The following is a 7,179-nucleotide window of genomic DNA, read 5'->3' as shown; positions in this document are numbered from 1 at the left end:
TCTGGCCAAATCACATCTATAGCCCAGTCTAACTCTTCTAGACTTGGGTTCCCTGCTCTGATCACCACCCTGTGTAAAGCCAGAGGGGTTAATTCTGACAGCTTGGTTTTCGAGTGCCTGAGCCCGGTCATCAACTTGGCCTATATCAGGAAAAACTATTGGAATCCTGATGATCTAGTTGTTTCTATCAAAGGGGCCAGGCAGGCAAAGATGAGGCTAACTGAGCCTCCTTCCACATCTACAGCTCCTATTCCAGCATGTACCTCAGCAGCTCCTTCTGTCCCAGCTTTTACAGGTTTTCAGCATCTTGAAGCCATGCTTCAGAGCGTCCATCGAGGGCAGATCATTCTATTACAGAGTTTACAGGTGGTGGCGCCTCCAGGATCTATTCCTTCAGTGGAGCAGTTCACTGAGATGGCAGTCTAGCCCGGGACCCAACCTTATCTTCACAGGGAAGATGAAGGTCCCACAACCCAGGTACCTCAGCATGTGGAGGATGGGTCATCTGAGGCCACCATCCTAGAGCCATTTGTTATAGGAGAAGAGGCAGAGGAGACACAGGTGAGACAGGTAGTTGCTGCCACTCCCGAGCGATCCCTTGAGGCTACTTCAGAGCCTTCTGCACAAGGGGAGGATATACCCTCACCTCAGCCTGCAACAAACCCCTCCACTCCTCTTCTAGAGATGCCAGAGGACCCGACTACATCGGTCCTGGCTATGGACACTTCTCCTCCAACTACTCTAGTATTGCATCTGATAGTTGAGGAGGATGTTCAGACACAGGACACCCAGGACCAGTCACAGGAATTTTGATTCCTGATGACACTTTTTGCTTTTTGGTTTATTATTATTTTAATTATGGTTTTAGTACAATATTTCTTTTATATTTACATACACTGCTAGTCTTATTCTGAAGCATATGGAACAGTTTGACTTGATTTTGATGACATAGCAGTAAAACACTTTTATCTTTTTGTGAAAAATGGGTGTATGACTTTATTTTGAATTGAAGGCATGATTTTGATGGAATTTTTGTTTCTTTTCATGAGTTTGAGCAAGTGTGTATGTTATACAAAGAAAGAACAAGAATGTGAATTTGCATTTAGAATTGTTAGTCAATAGACAAATTGATTGAGAAAGAAAGGCTTCAACCAAAACCGGTGAGAGTGTGATCTTAAACTGTGAGTGAACGACTAGCCTTTTGACCAATCTCTGAATCAATCTCTGAATTTTAGAATGAAATGTATAAATGAGAACATGATGAAGGCCATGATTGTACATACACAATTCTTTTGACCAAAAATCTTACCTTGAATGATAATTATATCCTTTGCACCCTTTTTGAGCTGAATGATATTTTCAAAAATTTGAACCCTGAACTTAAATAATTATCTCCAGATACCTTGTTTAGATTCTAGGAGAGCATATAGTTCAAGGAAAATTTACCCCAAATTTGGGGGAGTGGAACTAATTGGGATGCAAAGAAAGAGATAAAGCATCAGCACACACAACACATAAGTTGTGTGTTAGAAAAGAAAGAAAAAAGAGAGAAAAGTGTGCTGATGTAACAAGGTCAAAAGCAAATGAAAGTGAAAAGCTAGTGAGCATGCCAATTGTATTAAAAAGACCATTGGGATAATTCTAGGATTTGTGCTCTCTTATAATCTAAGCTTTTGAATCCTAGAAAAACCAATGAATTTTTGTAGCCAAGCCTCACTACAAGCCTAGGAAAGTCCTTCTGATTCTGTTTATACATTTTTGACTTTATGGCATGAGATTAAGTGCAAAGATTGGATCTCTTGTTAGTTGTTATTAATGAATAGCTTAAACACTTGTGCTTGAGTGAAACAGTAGTCGTGAGACTGTGGTTTAAGCTACTTCCCTTTATATATGTCTTATGCCTAACTCCATCTAATTGTTCAGGTTACATTTTATTCTTCTCTTTGGATAACTGCATACCTTGTGAAAGACAAGTGATGAGGGCATATTACTTCATTCTCTTATCATGCAATCAGTAATTTTTGCTACATACACCTTTGTACATGATCACTGCATGTTATTATCACTTGAGGACAAGTGAGTTGTTCTCTTTTTGCTTGAAGACAAGCAAAACTGTAAATTTGGGGAAGTTGTTAGTCGGTGAATACGACTAACTTTTGTGTATAAAACTTGTGTAAATTGTATCAAACTCCTCCAATTTATGGTTATTTTGTAGTGTTATAAGTATTTTCTATTAAGTATAGGTAATAAATACTTAGTACTTCCATTTTGTGTGTTTAATAATCATTTTCTCTCAATTTCAGGTTAATTAGGCAAGCTTTGAAAAGTGTTGTTTTTTACCTTCTCGCTAAGTCAATCCGCTGGCTTAGCGAGCGTCCGCTAAGCGCAACACTCATTGGCTAAGTGCAAGGAAGAATCTGGAAGAAGATAAGCTATGCAGGTTCGCTAAGCGCACCGCTTCATCCCACTAAGCGCACCGCTTTAGTCCATCCGCTAAGCGAGAAAGGCACGCACTAAGCCGAAATTCACTAATGTGCGCTAAGTGGTCCAGAATTGTGCTAAGCGCACGAGCATGAACAAGGCCACCTATTTACGCCTGAAATCAAATTTTGTGAAGGGAGTTTGGGCTGAGAGCTGAAGTTTTGCATGTCTAGTGATTCTAGAGAGAGAAAGGTCCAAGTTCCAGAGAGTTTTGAGAGATTTTGCCGTGTGAAGATCTGCAGAGACCAGAGCTTGAAGAAGAAGCTGTTGTGAGAGCTTGAGATGAGTTTGTGTGTGGTTGTGAGATCCTAGAGGTGAAGGAGACATCCTCACCACTTGTATTTTTGCAATCTTTCATCTTGTTCTTCTCTTTGTTGTTAAGAAGGCTTCCTGGTATGGAAAACTAAATCCTCTGTTGGATCTTCCCTATAGGTACCTGATGTAAATATATTTATATCTATTTAATGATGTTTTGTGTGTTCTTTGTGCTATCTGATTTTCGTTCTAGTATGCCTTTACCTTGATCAGGCAGATGCATGCTTTGTTAGGGTCATTCAACAGTGGAAACTGGTCTGATTCTGATGACCTTGATAGGACAGGGCTAAGTTGTCGTACTATCACGAGGAATCAGGGTGCGATAATTTAGTTGTAGTATGTTTGTCTTAATGCGGTCCTGGTTGAGTTTAGTCCAACAAGAGGAATCTGAGGACGATGCTTGATCAGGATTAGGCTAAACTATCATGAGGAATCAGGGTTTAGCATCTCCGGAGACACCATAGGAACACATAAGCATTGTTAGATAGAGAATGTCATTTTAGCATCAGGCACCTATTAGGAATGTAACATCCCAATTTTTGTAATCTAGATTAAAAATGATTGTTATTTATAAATAAATAGAGTTTTAGAAAAATGAGGAGATTTTATAAATAAATAAATAAGGAGATATAATTATTAATTAAAATAATGATTTGAGAGAAAATAAAAAGGGTATTTCATTTATTTGTTTGATAGAAAATAAAATAGAGTTTGTTTTTATAAAATAAATAAATAAATAAATAAATATAGAACAAATAATAGGCTGAATACCCTAGGTATAAATAGTTATGTTAAGTCAGGTGCCTCTTTTTGGCCTCTTTTTCGTTTTTCCCTTTCTCCTCTCAAAACCCTTTCTTTTTCCCGCAGCCCACCAAACCTATCTCAGAAAAACGATGATCTCAGACTCGTTTACCGTTGGATTGTTGTTTAATTTGAGTACCACGTTCACAACCCAATTTCCAACATTCTCACCGTTGGGAATTTCAAAATAATATCTGAGCTTAGAGGAAAACCCTTCGCATTGTAGCATTTTAATTTCCCGCAGAAACCCAAAACTTTCTCGGTAAAACTGCGATCCCGGTTTTGTTAACCGTTGGATTTTCATGGCATTTGGATATGCTGTTCGAAATTCAATTTCTCACACTTCCACCGTTGGGAGTTTTGAGATAATATTCGTGGAGGGAGAAAAACTAATCGCATGAAGACAGTATAAGTGGAGGTTTCAATCTCTTCTCCGTCTCTCTGACGTTTGGGAATTCTATCGAAGCAGTCAGAGGAATAACTGAAGGAATCTCAGGGAACCGCTAGATATGTTACTATCGCTGGCTGAAGACACGTGAGTCCGCTCAGAGGTAAGGGATGAGTTTATCACAATTGGGGGTTAGAATGAACATGTGTAGGGATCCTTAGAAAACTAAATTTGGGTTTATTTTGGGATGTTTATTGAATTATAATTTTTCTTTATGATTATGAATACAATATTATTGTGTTCTATGTACCAATTGATGTCCTGATGAGAATTGATTGATAAACTTGAGTGCTCTTGATGTCTTTGTGTTAACCCATGATTTTGATTAATTGATTTTGATACAGTTGTGAGGAACTATTTCAGAGGTTTTACATTCCATGTTGTGATAAAATCTTTTGTATAAATTGTTATGTTAAGGTTATGAAATGATGATTCAAACTGTGAGTATGTGATAAATTGAACATGTGACGGATGATGAAATACATGTGTATTGAGATGAGATTGTGTATATTGAGTTGTGAACTATGAACTATGCAATCACACAATTGTAAGACCCTTTAAGGGCGACGAGTATTGTGATGGGATCCACTTTGGGAACCCGACGAGTTAAAATGATTTTGAAAAGAATTGAGTAGATGTGTGTATTGCATAGTTCATAGGTAAAGTGTATATGATTCATGAGGTGTGATAATATGTTAAATTGAGATTATACCATTGTGATTGGGATTAAGTGTATGTGATAAATTGAGTATGTATATGATTGAGATATATATGTGCAATGAGTTGTGAACTATGAATTGTACAATCACACGATCATAAGTCCCTTCAAGGGCGACGAGTTAATGCTAAGTCCCTTTTAGGGCGACGAGTTGATGTTAAGTCCCTTTTAGGGCGACGAGTTGATGCTAAGTCTCTTTTTGGGCGACGAGTTAATGTTAAGTCCCTTTAAGGGCGACGAGTTAATGATAAGACCCTTAAAGGGCGACGAGTTAAAATTATTTTGAGAACAATTGAGGAGTCGTGTGTTTTGTACAGTTCATAGATAGAGTCTGTGTGCTAAAATGTTTTCTGGGTTGGACCTAAATCAGGAGGGAGAGGCCCTGACGGACTCTTCGGAGTGTAGGCCTTGGGGGTCACACGGTTTGAGTGGTCCTTTAAGCCTATGTTGATCCCATATGGTTGGAGCATTCTCGCAAAACACTGTGACCCTGACTGGTCTCCCTATGATATTACCTAGTGAGAGTGACTTGACTTACTATTGTGTGGTTTGTCTTGTCATGTACTCCTAGGCGCCCGACGAGGTTTTTCACTGACATGGTACCACATTGCATATAGGCTTGAGTCTTAGCATAACTGTCGCATACGCTTGCTAATTGTTTATTATGAAATTGATGTGTTATTATGTCTTGATCGGAGTGTGTGATTCCTGTGTATAGTGATTGATGATTGAAAGGTGTGATTGATGGATGAAAAGTGTGATTGATGAATGACAAAGTGATGAAATAATGTGAGATATGTTAAGTAAATTGTATTTGGCTACTATATGTTGTGTTGTTTCTCTCTAGTAGTTAGAAATGTGATAACTCACTCCCGGTTTGTTGTTCCCTGTGATGATCTTGAACTTTGTGTTCGGGGGAGCAGATGAATAAGTGGATGACTATAAAGAACCTCATGCTAGAGGACACAGGAACACCACGCTCTGATAGGATGTGACATTAGGATATAGGTTCCATATTAATTGTATGAGACTTAGATGACCTTCTTTGAGTCGAGATGACTTTATTATTTATTTGGACAAGTTTGAATATGATGTAGAAGAAAGTGAATATGAGCCTTTTACCCATTTGAAAAGCTTGTATTTAAAAATGTTTTAAAAATACTTTTAATTAATATTTGAATTTTTATTCCTTTATTAATATATATGTGAGGGGTAGAGGGTGTCACTTTTAGTGGTATCAGAGCAGGTCGAACCTTTCGGCCAGTGTGTTATGTGCTTATCATATTCTGGTGTGCACTCGGTGTGGTTACTTATGACTAGTTTTGATGAACATGCTTGAATTATTAATTGTATTTTCCTTTGCATGATCAAATGAGACTTAATAAAAAATACTTGTATGTGCCTTGCATCCTTAATGTTTGCTATACCATAAATCTACTGTTGAGTCATGAGTTATGAGACTGGCCATCTCTATAATTTATGAAGTGCGGTTCGACATTATGGCAAGCCGTTAGGTGATGCAAGAAGCCTTGATACTGATGGATAGTGCCTTAATGAGCCCTTATCTTCCTGCGTGTATGTTGTTAATAAACTTATTTCTTTCTTAATGTGTGGATTAGTGTTGTGATAACCTTTTGAACCATATATATGTCTTGGATGAGTGTGTCTTCTTGATGTGTAAACGCAAGACTACTTAACTCCCTTTATTTTGTGCGTAGTCGTTAATGTAGTAGTTGAAGTTTGTGATACCTTAAGACATCCTTATTAACTATTAAATTCTTACTTCTTATATGTACGTTGTATACTTATTATAAGAACCTTATAATTCTGGTTATGTTAGTAGTATGGTGTTCTGCCTTAATTGCATAGATAGTATGGTTGTTCGTGATTTCTTGTTCTTAGCAATGTTGATACTCTATATTTCCAGGACTCGTATCGAGATATATTTCATATAGAATACTCTTTTGGTCATACCTTCTGATTCTAGTGTAAACTATTCTTTGTGTTGCGTACTTAAGTCAAGTAATTCGATTTCACTTGCAAGCTTGAGTATAATTCAATTTTTGTGTTATGAGCCTACATCAAACAATTGGATTATTGATGTTTCTGTCACAATCAAGTGATAGTTGATGTCTCCATATGTGCGTACACTGTGATTATGTTTTCGTTTCTAGAATTCATTTGGAGTATCTATTGTTGATTCTAGATGAGTGATCCTTCTTGATTTAAAATTATTGTCTCCTAATCAATCGAGTGTTCATCTTATTATTGGCTGCTCATCTTCCAATCATGTCTAGTTAAATTGCTTGATAATCTTTCTTGTTGTTACTTCTAATTCGAATAAAGAGAGACTTCGCCTTTGACAATCACGTTAAGATGTTTTGAGAGGAAATACTTGAGTAGACATTATCATTGT

Source organism: Glycine soja, chromosome 5 (genome assembly GCF_004193775.1).
Source record: "Glycine soja cultivar W05 chromosome 5, ASM419377v2, whole genome shotgun sequence".
Taxonomy (NCBI): Eukaryota; Viridiplantae; Streptophyta; class Magnoliopsida; order Fabales; family Fabaceae; genus Glycine; species Glycine soja.
The sequence above is the reverse complement of the archived record's forward strand: the minus strand, read 5'-3'. Positions refer to the sequence as shown.